The sequence below is a fragment of the Dromiciops gliroides genome, chromosome 2 (assembly GCF_019393635.1).
Source record: "Dromiciops gliroides isolate mDroGli1 chromosome 2, mDroGli1.pri, whole genome shotgun sequence".
Taxonomy (NCBI): domain Eukaryota; kingdom Metazoa; phylum Chordata; class Mammalia; order Microbiotheria; family Microbiotheriidae; genus Dromiciops; species Dromiciops gliroides.
In genome coordinates, this window is record NC_057862.1 from 258,533,632 (window position 1) to 258,546,738 (window position 13,107).

The 13,107-nt window shown below is 37.8% G+C and overlaps 1 protein-coding gene across 3 annotated transcripts in view; it reads left to right on the forward strand.

Annotated features, from left to right (window-relative positions):
• PALS1 (protein associated with LIN7 1, MAGUK p55 family member) overlaps positions 1–13,107 on the forward strand; it is an 87,166-nt gene that overhangs the window by 20,935 nt on the left and 53,124 nt on the right. Inside the window, exon 1 of one of the 3 annotated variants that reach the window (XM_043985903.1) lies at positions 83–149. The exons of the other annotated variants lie outside the window; for them this stretch is intronic. The gene's annotated coding sequence lies outside the window, so the exon portion shown is untranslated. Of the gene's footprint in view, positions 1–82; positions 150–13,107 lie in introns of those variants that run through there. 3 annotated transcript variants of the gene reach the window in all.

Sequence of the window (13,107 nt, forward strand, 5' to 3'; positions counted from 1 at the left end):
TCCCAAGAAATCCCATCTAATTTCTTATGCTGACCCATGATATAACGAAACTGCAGGAGAGAAACTCACAACATGGAAAGGTATAACTGTAGCCTCTGTAGGCTCCACTACCAGGTGTGCAATGAGTACTTCTTCACGATCTTGACCAGGTGAGTGAGGGTAAAGAATCATATTGAAAATTACCGACTTAGACATGATATAGGGGAGAGATACCTATCCCAAATCATGGATGAATGTTGGAGGTAACATTCTGATAGGTTTGAGATGTCAGCAGCCTTGCTAGTTAAATTCATGGTCTAAAACAAAAGCTAATACTGAGATAACAACATTAATGACAAAAACTGGAAGAAAATCAGTTGGAATAAAAAAGGAAAGCTAATATTTAATTCAGACCTAAGAAGGTTAGTATAATATATAACAATGTGTGTATACATATATAGTTTATATACAATGTATATATACACAATGTATACCAAAGGCTGGGTCCAAAAGTATTTTGACAGTCTAAAAATATGGGCCAGAATTAAGAGAATTAATTTTAATATAGATAAATGCAAGTCAAACAACTGAGTTAAAAAGAAGGTATGGCCAGTTACTGGTTTGTCTGGAAAAGATCTGGAGGTTCTAGTGGATTGTACAGTGTAGTGTGATAGCCATGAAAAGTAATGCAAGATTAGGCATCATTGAGAGGCACATAGAGGGCAGGACTACGGAAGTGATTGTCCTGGTCAGACTACCACATATAGGACAGGCATTGGTAAGCAGGACAGAATCAAGAGAGGGCAAACAGAATGATTCCCAGCCTCAAGATCAGGCTGTGTATAGATCAGCTGAAGGAACTGAGAATGTTTAGCCCAGAAGTTAGAGAAGACTTGGGGGACAATGAAAGTTTTAAGTATTTGATTATGCTTCCTTGTAATAGAAGCTCTGCTTAGCCTCAGGAGGTCAATTCTAAGCAAAAGGTCAAATTTGTAGTGATGTAAATTTAGGCTTGATTTAAGGAAGACTTCCAAATGATTAGAATTTCCCAAAAGAGAGATGGGTTGTCTTGAGAGGTAGCGAGTTCCATGTCATTGGAAGTCTTCAAGCAAAACTGAACTTGATCTCCTACATGCTTAACTTAACCTACTATAAATGTCTATAATTTCTTTGCAGGTTTCACTACACTATTGCACAGCATTCTTAATCATTCCCTTTTGACTCTTTCCAAACCATCTCTCTTTTCTCCATATCTTTTCTACCAGTCCTTATCAGCAAAAATCTTACCTTCTGTTTTACTAATATATGTAGGTGTGAAGAGCTTGAAATGGCAAAGGACTTTATATTTGATATTAGACATAAGAGGGAGTCAAAGGAGGTTGAATGGGAGCAAGGGTGAAAGCAGGTGATGTCAGATTTTAGGAAAATCATTTTCACAGCTGTGGAGAGTGGGGAGAGAATTAAGGCAACTAGAGTGAAGGGAGTGTATGCAAGAAACATTGAAGAGAGAAAGAAATGAAAATATTTGTCCACTCATTGGGTAGGTGAATTGAGCAAGATTGGTGGCTAGAAGAACGATAGAGAGCAATACTAAAAGTTCAGAAGAGGAGAGGATTTTGGGGAAAGGATGAGTTCTGTTTTGGTCATGTTGATTTTGAGTTGTATATGGGACATCCAATTTGAAAAGTCCAACAGGGACTTGGTGATATTTTGCCGGAGCTCAGAAGAGAGATTAGGATTGAATAAATAGATCTGGATATCATCTCTATTGAGATGATAATTGAACCTATGGAAGCTGATGACTCCACCGAATGGGAGTAGAAGAGGACTGAGAACAGAACCTAAAAACAGTTTTAATGATTATGTCTAAAAAATGATGTGAAATTAAGTATGCTAATTTTGTGTCAGTTTTTCAGTAGCATTGATTCAAAACCATTCATGCTCCAAGAATTAAAAACTAAGGAAGGGGGCAGCTAGGTGGCGCAGTGGAGGCCCTGGAATCAGGAGTACCTGAGTTCAAATCCGGCCTCAGACACTTAACACGTACTAGCTGTGTGACCCTGGGCAAGTCACTTAACCCCAATTGCCTCACTAAAAAAACAAAACAAAAACAAAAAAAACCTAAGGAAGTCTAAAATTAATTAGACTCTTTTTAGCTAAACACTGTAACGATTGGAATGACGCTACCTGCTGGAGATTTACTGTAGAAAAGCTCCGCCATGAGGTGAAGGTCTCTGAGGGCAAGACCATGCATCTTTTCTTTGGTGTCAGGAAGTGACATTTGCTTGTGGGAGGAAGAAGGGGGAGCCTGGCGCTCTGACTCTTTCTCTTTCCTGTGAACTCTGGCGGAGAGCGGAGCTAGGAATTCTCTCTCCCTTTAATAGATAGAGGAATCTAGGCTTTTCTCTCTCTCTTTACAAAATTCTTATTCTCCTTAATAAATGCTTAAAAGTCTAACTCTTGCTAAAGCTTATAATTTGTTGGCGACCACTCATTAGATATTTTAGACAGGCTAGCTAGAATTTTAGCCTTTACAACAGTCTTTTCCCCTCATTTCAGATGTTTTTATTTGATTTAATGGTTTTCAGACAACTATAATCTTTCATATTTTCAGGATGTGCTTCCTTTTTGTCTCTGCTGATCTCTTTTTTTTTGTCAGTAATTATAGATGCTTCCAGATCTGTCTTGGACTTTTTGATTTTTACCCTCTATATATAATTTTAGAAAAACATCCATTCCCATGGTTTCTATTACCCTTTAATAGAAGTTAGTTCCAAATATACATATATTCATCTGCTGTTGATTTTTAATTTATTTCTTGGTATAGGACATTCCTTGGATGTTTCTATCACCACCTTTTGACTAAAGATACTGGAAGCAAGTTTATGCAGTACTCATATTCCCAGTCATTAGTGAGTTCTGCTGCTTTATTATCTTCTTTCTGCTCCTTACTTTGTCATGCTCTAAGCCTTGCACGTTGGTTTTTTTTGTTTTTTTTTTTGGTGGCAGGGCAATGAGGGTTAAGTGACTTGCCCAGGGTCACACAGCTAGTAAGTGTCAAGTGTCTGAAGTCGGATTTGAACTCAGGTCTTCTTAAGTCCAGGGCCAGTGCTTTATCCACTGTGCCACCTAGCTGCCCCCTTACAAGTCCTTTTTTTTTTTTTTAAGTGAGGCAATTGGGGTTAAGTGACTTGCTCAGGGTCACACAGCTAGTAAGTGTTAAGTGTCTGAGGCTGGATTTGAACTCAGGTACTCCTGACTCCAGGGCCAGTGCTCTATCCACTGCGCCACCTAGCTGCCCCAGCGCCACCTAGCTGCCCCCTTACAAGTCCCTTTAATGACAATGTTGTTCAAACCCAAGATTGATTTCTTTAAAAAAAATTTCTTTTAATTACATGTAAAAATAATCTTTAACATTTGTTTTTTTTTAATTTCGAGTTCCAAATTCTCTCCCACCAGTCCCCCCTCATTGAGAAGGCAAGCAGTTTAATATAGATTATGTGCAGTTATCCAAAAGATTTCCGTATTAATCATATTATGAAAGAAACCACAGACCAAAAAACCCCCCAAAACCCAAGAAAAATAAAGTTAAAAAAAGTATGCTTCCATCTTTTTTCAGCTTCTATAAGTCCTTTCTCTGGAGCTGGATATCTTTTTTTTTTTTTTTTTTTTTGCGGGGCAATGGGGGTTAAGTGACTTGCCCAGGGTCACACAGTTAGTAAGTGTCAAGTGTCTGAGGCTGGATTTGAACTCAGGTCCTCCTGACTCCAGGGCCGGTGCTTTATCCACTGTGCCACCTAGCTGCCCCCTCATTTTTTATTATAAACTATTCGGTGTTGTCTTAGATCATTGTATTGCTGAGAAGAGCTAAATCATTTGCAGTTGATTCATACTATATTGCTGTTACTGTGTACAAAGCTCTTTTGATTCTGCTCACTTCATTTTGTATCAGTTCATGTAAGTCCAGGTTTTTCTGAAAGCATTCTGCTCCCTCCCTTCCTCCCTTCCTTCCTAGTTGGGGCAGTGAGGGTTAAGTGACTTGCCCAGGGTCACACAGCTAGTAAATGTCAAGTGTCTGAGGCTGGATTTGAACTCAGATCCTCCTGAATCCAGGGCGGGTGCTTTATCCACTTTCTGCCATCAGAGTGGTATCATCTGCATATCTGAGATTTGTTGATATTTTTCCGGGCAACCTAAATTTCAGCTTTTGATTTGTCTACCCTGGCATTTTGCATTATATACTCTGCATATAAGTTAAATAAGTAATGCGGCAATATACAACCATGTTGTACTCTTTTTTCAATCTTGAACCATTCGATTGTTCCATGTTTGGTTCTGACTGTTGTTTCTTGACCTGCATATAAGTTATACATGAGTAGTCATGGAAAACATTTCCACATTAGCTAGATTGTAAGAGAAAACAGTAAAAATAACCCCCAAAACTTGAGATTGAGGAATTGTGAAAGAGGAGAACAAAAAAATGGGAAAAAAGTGTTTCCATCTGTTTTCAGATGCTATCAGTTCTTTCTCTGTAGATGGATTGCCATTTTCATAAGTCCTTTAGGGTTATATTGGATCATTGCCTTGCTGAAAATAACCACATGCTTCCCAGTAGATCATCTTACACTATTGCTGTTATTTTGTATACAGTACATTTTACTCTGCTTCAGTTCATGTAGGTCTTTTCAGATTTTTTGATAGTATCCTGTTCTTCATAACCTGTATATAGCACCTTAAACTTGACAGAGAATTTTCTTCATAATAGCCCAGCAAGGTAGGTACCATACCTTTTGCCATTATAATCAATCATCATAACTATTTCCCTCCATCCTATTCCCTTCCCATGATATTTACTCTATTCTCTATCTTCTTTTATCCTATTGCTTCTCAAAAGTGTTTTACTTCTACCTGTCCCCTCCCCCGTTCTGCACTCCCTTTTTTTCACCCTTTCTTCCTTATCCTCTTCCCCTCCTACTTTCCTGTAGGGTTAAATAGATTACTCCTCCCAATTGGGTGTGAATGTTATTCCCTCCCTGAGCCCACTCTGATGAGATTAAGGTCTTTGAGCTAATTCTGTGTTCTAAATTTTCTTCTCCCTCCCTCCCTCAACTCTCCCTATGAAATCAAGCAATTCAATATGTCATACTTGTGCAGTAATGCAGAACATCTTCACTTTCCTCAAAAGTGTTTTGCTTTTTACTGCTCTCTCCCCCAATCTGTCCTTTCCTCCCCCCCCCCCCATCTCCCTCCCTTCCCTCAGGGCAAAAATATATTACTATACCTACTTAAGTATGTGTGTTAGTCCTTCTTTGAGCCAATTCTGATGATATTAAGGTTTACTCACTCCCCAATTCCTTCTGATCTGGTACTCATCTCTTTGAGGATTTAGCCACAGTTTGTTGTGATCTATACAGTCCACGGCTTTAGAGTAGTCAGTGAAGCAGAAGTAGTTGTTTTTTCTGAAACTCCCTTGCTTTCTCCACAATCCAGTGACTTGGCAATTTGGTCTCTAGTTCCTTTGCCTCTTCAAAAACCAGCTCACGTTTCCAGTAATTCTCAGTTCACATATTGCTGAAACCTAGCTTGCAGAATCTTAAGCATAACCTTGCTGGTATATGAAAATGAGTACAGTTGTTCAAGAGTTTGAACATTCTTTGGCATTGCTCTTTTTTAGTATTGGGGTGTAAACTTATCTTTTCTAATACACTGTTAAGAGTTTTCCAAGTTTGCTGGTATATTGAGTGCAGTATTTTAACAGCATCTTCTTTTAGCCTTATTGTTTGCAATGCTAAATAAGACCCACTTGACTTCATTCTCCAGGACGTCTGCCTCTAAATCAGTAACCACACCATAGTTATCAGTAATGTCAAGATCTTTCTTGTCTAGTTTTTCTGTCTATTTTCATCACCTCTTCTTAATATCTTCTGCTTCTGTTGCACGGTTGGTAGAGTGGAGATTAGATAGTTCCAGAGTATTCGATAAGTTCAGAGGCCCCTGTTACTCACTGTTTCACCAAAATTGTTGGAAAAATGAAACAGCAGTCTGCTAGAAATTTTTAGAGTAGTGTTAATCTGCATTTTTTCACTGTTGAATTGGAAACATTCAGTAGAATTTATGCTAAATGAAAAAAAATAGTAAAATGTAAAACCATATTCCTTGCCAAGGTCTGTTCTTTAAAAGGGGTCTTAGTTGTTAAAGGTTAAAGAAAGGGAAAAGTAAAGGATACAACTCTAGAGCAATAAGCTTTTTGAGTTACTGTTATTTTTAGGAAAAAGAAAAACCCATTATCCACTGGGAAAGTACTACAGGATGTCTGTCAAGCATTTATTTTTTATTTTTTTTTACATATAATGTATTTTATTTTTTCCGTTACATGTAAAGATAGTTCTCAACTTTTGTTTATACAAGCTTTACAATTTCAGATTTTTCTCCCTCCCTTCCCTCCCTCCCCCCTCCCCTAGACAGCAGGTAATCTGATATAGGTTATATCTATGTCAAGCATTTATTGAGAGCTTACTTTTTACAAGGCACTCTGCTAGCTTCCAGGGAGACCAAAATGAAACAAACAAAAATCCCCAAACAATCCCCAAAACAAAATGAAACTGTCCTCAAGGAACTCACCTTCTGTTAAGAACATTCCCACCACTGTCTCATTAATGGAGATTTTAACCCACTGAGCTTAAGAGTATAGCTTGCAAACCAACTTCCTTCAGTTCTGCCACCCCACTCCCCTTTCTCTCAAATTAGGGCTGGTATACTGCTTGACTGGCAATGGGTCCTTCAATTTTTGTGTTGTTGAGACTATTCCCAAGAAAATCATAGATCACCATCCCCCTCTCTATACCTTATACCTTATCTTTTGTTCTCTATGAGTTTTGGGGGCTGAAAAATTCATGATTCTGAGCCTCTCCAAACTTAGCTAGACTGATGCTCATATCAGAAACACAATACATCAGCATGTCTGAGAATTTGGAAAGCATTACCATTTAGAGGGACCCAGTAGACATTATATTCTTCAACAACCTGAGATTGACTCCACCACTGTATGAGACAAAGAGACACTAGGGGAATAATCTTTTTTTTTTTCCAGTAGATTCACATTCATTTTCTGTTTTAGAAACAGACATTCTTTTTCCTCTACCTTCTTTCCTCAAGGGGAAATGGCTTGGTGATAGGCAATCTATACACAATTTCCATTAGGTTTTAGCTGTTGCAATATAATATAAGCAGGAGTGTAGGCCTTTTTAAATCTGGAGAATAATAGTCCGTATTTGCTGCTTCCCTTTCCCCATAACCTGAAAATGTAGAACTCTCTGACCTCTCTTCTTTTTTTTTTTTTAAAAATTAATAAAGTATTTTATTTTTTTTCCGTTACATGTAAAGATAGTTCTCAACTTTTGTTTATACAAGCTTTACAATTTCAGATTTTTCTCCCTCCTTCCCCTCCCTCCCCCCTCCCCTAGACAGCAGGTAATCTGATATAGGTTTTTATATATATATGTATATATATATATATATACACACACATAATAACATTAATCCTATTTCTGCATTAGTCATGTTATAAGAGAAAAAATCAGAGCAATGATGCAAAACCTCAAAATAGAAAAAAAAAAACAACAGCACCAAAAACAAAAGAAATAGTATGGTTCATTCAGCATCTATACTCCGCATTTTTTTTTCTTGGATTTGGAGATCCTCTTCTATCATGAGTTCCCTGGAACTCTTCTGTACCATTGCATTGGTGAGAAGAATATAGTCTGACCTCTCTTCCAGTTCACTTAATTCTCAGTAAGGTCTGTCAAATTCCTCACACTTTCTGACCATCTAATGAAAAGCTTTCCAGCACTGGTTCTGGTGGATAGATGAATTAAAAAAATTTTAAAAATGAAAACATGTTAATAATATGTAGTGATTTGGAACTGGAGGAATAAGGAAAGGCCTCTTCAATGAGGTATCCCTTGAACTGAAACTTAAAAGGAACCTGGAGAGTTTGAAAAATAAAGGTGACAAACAAGAGCATTCCAGGCATGAGGACTGTGCAAAGTCACGAAAACAGAAAATGGAATCTTTTATGTGGGAAGGAAACTGAGGCCCACATAGGTCAATTTGTCTAGATTGTAGTGAGTGAAAGTAATGTGAAATTAGTTTGGCAGCAATGGAAGGGATTGAGAGCAGAGATTGGATGCACAGATATAAATGAGTGCTAATGCAATAGTCCAGGTGAGAAGTAATAGGGGCATTGACTAGCATGTTTGTGCTTTGCATAGAGGGAAGGGGATGAATGCAAAAGGCGTTCATTCCACCTGCTGAAAAAGATTTGCCAACTTCTGGGAAAGGTGAGGGATAGTGAAGAGTTGAGAATCTGATCTTAGTTTGTGAACCTAGAAAGGTGGTGTACCTTTGACAGAATTAGGAAGGTTCCGAGGAGGGGAAAGTCTGGAGGAACAATAGTATTCTGTTTTACACTTGTTGCGTTTGAGATGTTTGTGGGACATTCAGGTGGAGATGTCCAGCATTCGTTTCTAGATGTGGGACCAGAGCTCAGGAGATGTGTGTAAGGTGAAAGATGAAATGACTGAGTCAATGAAGGATAAAGGCTGACTTTGGGAATCATGCAGAAGTGACAATTGAATTCTTGGAGCTGATGACCTGTCATTGTAAAAAAAGCAGTGACTAGTCTAGAGGTGCCTTAAATTTAGATTGGTATTTGGTGAGGATTTCCACTGGAGAGTAAAGTGGTAGGGTTGGGGTGTGTACTCCTCCTGTTAGTGATCCTAGACTGTTAGCCTACACTGACCCTAATAAAATCTACAGATTTCTGGGAGATTATATAGATTCTTTATTGTTCTTCCCTCATGTCTCTCCAAACCTGGAGTTTCTGATTGGTATCCAAAGTTATTTTAGTTTAGTAAAGGATCATGGAATTTGAGGTAGAAGAGATCTTAGAGGCTATGGCAGCTAGGTGGCTCAGTAGATAGAGGGCCTGTTTGCTGTAGTTTCCTCATCTGTACAGTGAGAAGGAGAAGGAAATGGCAAACTACTCCAGTATTTTTGCTAAGAAAACCACACGGGGTCATGAGAGTTGAACATGATTGAACAACAACAGAAAGTCCAGACCCGTTGAGGAAACTAAGGGCCCAGAGTGTTTTAAATGACCTGGCTGGGTGATAATCCAGGCATGGTGTGCTGTGACTTGGTCTTCCCAAGTACTTTGAAGAGGCAAGTACCTTAGGGCCAGTACCATACCAAATTGTTAAGTGCAGAAGTATCAACTTTCAGAATCTTATCTAGTGAGCCAAATATCCTAACTATTCTTGGGTTGTTAAATTTATAGTTGGTTGTAAACATAACTGTCCATCAAAAATTTTGGCTTATGCACTTTGTACCAAGTTAAATATAGAATGGTAAGGAAAGAGTGTGGCATAGGAGCCTCAGTTTTGTTTGACAGCAGAATGATGAGCGTTCCAGAAGTGTGTATAAGAGAACAGTAGCTCTTAGTAGAAGCCAGCCATAACAGTAAGCCTCCACTGGTGGGGAGCTTTCTTTGGGTGAGAGAGAATAATATTACTTGACTTTTTTATTAATATATTTTTATTTTCAAATAGCAAACAATACCCATATTTTGTGCACATTAGAGTCGGCTTTTATATTAGAGAAATGAGCATACTGTTAATTCAAGTGAAATTAATACTTACCTTTAAATTCAAGTTATTTAGCATGCATTTGTTACAGATTGCAATAATTTAACTCTCCAAAGTACCTTAAAAGGTCCCAAAGACAACTTACTAGGGACATGTAAACCTTACTCATGAGGCAGATTTTCTGTTGGTGACAAATACTATAATGCTATATGAATTTAATTTCCTCCTGCATATTAAAGATCTATTTCTAGCTAGTTCTGATGCTCACTTCTCTTAGCAAAGATCTCAGTAGCTTTCATGGTGCCTTTTAATCTTTTATAACTAAGGGAGTTGAAGGTGATAATGGGGCAGTTCAAGTAACCCTCAAACATTTGATCTCTTTGATACTTTTCTCTCTGGCTCTTAATCAGCTCCTATCTTGGAGCCCTATTCTTCTGTATATCTAAAGGCCTTTACCTATTTGGTCTTGGGCAACTGGAGGTTTTTTCTCTGATTTTTTTTTTAATTGTTGGCTATAAGTATTAAGTATCATTATTAGGCATACTGATGTTGTTCAGTTGTTTCAATAGTGTCTGACTCTTTATGACCCCATTTGGGGTTTTCTTGGCAAAGATACTACAGTGGTTTGCCATTTTCTTCTCCAGCTCATTTTACACATGAGGAAACAGGGGCAAACAGGATTAAGTGACCTGCTCAGGGTCACACCACCAGTAAATGTCTGAGGCCCAATTTTAATTCGGGTCTTTCTGATTCCAGGCTGGCTATCTATTGCACAACTCAACTGAGTGGTGAGGTAGGTGTGACTAATCAAGATGTAAAAAGGATCTGAGTTTTTTTTTTCTGAATTGATAGTGAAAAAGAGTGATTCAAATGTATGTTGTAGCCAAAAAGAAAATTATCATCTGTCAATGTTGAGAGGTTTGAACCCTTGATATGATAGTTGCTGAGTATTCTGCCCTGGCCAGACCACGTCTGGAATATTGTATTCAGTTTGTGGTTGCACCTTTTAGGGAGGCTGTTATAAATGACCAAAGAAGATAGACTAGGCTAGTAAAAGACTCAAAACTATGTCATGACGTTGAAGAAATAAATGATTTAAGAGGGACATGACAGTCGTCTTCTATGGTTTTGAATGCCTCTCATGGAAAGGAGGCTGTACGTTTGTCTTAGTTGACTCCAGAAAGCAAAATAAAAGCAGTGGATGGAAGTTGCAATGGCAGATTTTAATTGAATGCATCTAGTCAGAGTGCAAGAAGAAGGAGAATGATGGATAATGAGACTCTAGGCTATGAAGGGCTTTGAAAATTAGAGTTGTTGCTATCTTATCCTAAAAGCAATTAGGTATCTACTGCCCCCCTCAGTTTCTGATTCTTTGCCACCACAATAAAAGCTACTGTAATTTTTTTTAACATATATATGGATCCATTTCTTCTCTGATCCCCTTTGCATATAGTTTCTAACATTGGTATGACTGAATCAATGGGCATGAACGAATCAGCAACTTTTGGGGCAGTGTTTTTTCCCCCCCTCGTTTTTATTTTGTTTTCATGCCCTTCAACCCAATGAGAAAGCAAAACAAAACAAAACATCTTTTTTTAAAACATCTTTTCAACCTATGTAGTTAAACAAAGCAAATTCTCATGTTGACCATAAATAAGAATAAAACACAAACCCCAGTTTGCATCATGAGTTCATCATTGCTTTATCTGGAGGTGAAGAGCATGTTTCATTATGAAGCCTCTGGAATTGTGGTTGGGCATTGTGTTAGCAAGAGTTCCTAATTCTTTTGAAGTTATTGGCCTCCACAATATTTATGTAATATGTATAAATTGTTCTCAGTGCTATTCATTTCATCTTGAATCATTTTATATAACTGTTCCCAGGTTTCTCTAAAATCCACCCCTTTTTTCATTAAAAAAATAATTATTTTGGGGCAGCTAGGTGGCACAGTGGATAGAGTACCTGCCTTGGATTCAGGAGGACCTGAGTTCAAATCCAGCCTCAGACAGTTAACACTTAGTAGCTGTGTGACCCTGGGCAGGTCATTTAACCCCACTTGACTCACCATATATATATTATCCGTCTTTTTAAAAAACTATTTATTTATTTATTTAGACATTCTTTTTAGATTTTAGGTTTCAAATTCTCTTCCTCCCTCCCACCCACCCACCCTTTACCCCATTTACTGAGAAGGCAAGCAATATGATACCAATTATACCTGTGAAATCATACAAAATATATTTCCATATTAGCCATAATGGAAAAAAATTCATCAGTTCTCTTTTCTGTAGGTGGACAGCATTTTTTCATTGAGTCCTTTGGAATTGTTTTGGATAATTGTATTGATCAGAGTAGCCAGGTCTTTCACAATTGATCATCATTACAATATTGCTGTTACTATGCACAATGATCTCCCTTCACTTTGCATCAGTTCATATAGGTCTTGCCATGGTTTCCTTAAAATCTCTCTCCCCCTTTGTCACTTCTTTTTTTTGTTTTTTGGGTGGGGCAATGAGGGTTAAGTGACTTGCCCAGGGTCACACAGCTAGTAAGTGTCAAGTGTCTGAGGCCAGATTTGAACTCAGGTGCTCCTGAAGCCAGGGTTGGTGCTTTATCTACTGCACCACCTAGCTGCTCCTCCCTTGTCATTTCTTATAGAAAAATGCTTTACAATCACTATGATATGCTACAACTTGTTCAGCCATTCCCCAGTTGAGGAGCACTTGCTCAGTTTCTAATTCTTTGCCATGACAGTAAAAGGTGCTCTCTCTCTCTATATATATATAGTACATATAGGTCCTTTTCTTTTTTCTTTAATCTCTTTGTGTACAGACTTAGTACTGATATTGCTGGGTTGGGCATAGTTCCAAATTGTTCTCCCAAATGGTTGGACTAGTTCACATCTCCACCAGCAGTTTGTTAGTATGCCTATTTTTCCCTCATTCCTGAGCTCCAGCATTTGTCATTTCTGATAGGTGTGAGGTGGTACTTCAGAGTTGTTTTAATTGACATTTCTTTAATCAGCAGTAATTTAGAGCATTTTTATATGACTAAAGATAGCTTTGATTTCTTTTGAAAACTGCCTGTTCATATCCTTTGACCATTTATCACTTGGGAATGGCTCTTATTTTTATAATTTGATTGAGTTCTATACTCAGTTTTATATTTGAGGAATGAGGCCTTTATCAGAGAAAGTTGGTATCCAATTTTTTTGATATGACTTCATTGTCTATAGTACCTTTCAGCAAAATATAGTTTCCCCGCTTATCTCTTGTAATTAAGTCTATTTTTGCTTTTTTCTGAGTCATGATTGCTACTCCTGCCTTTTGAAAAAAAAAAAACTCTTTGTGTGGCTTTCTTTTTCAAGTGTGTCTATTGTAAACAACATATGATTGGATTGTGGTTTCTAATCTATTTTGCTGTCTGCTACTATTTTATGGATAAGCTGATCCCATTCACAGTTATAATTATTAATTGTTTTACC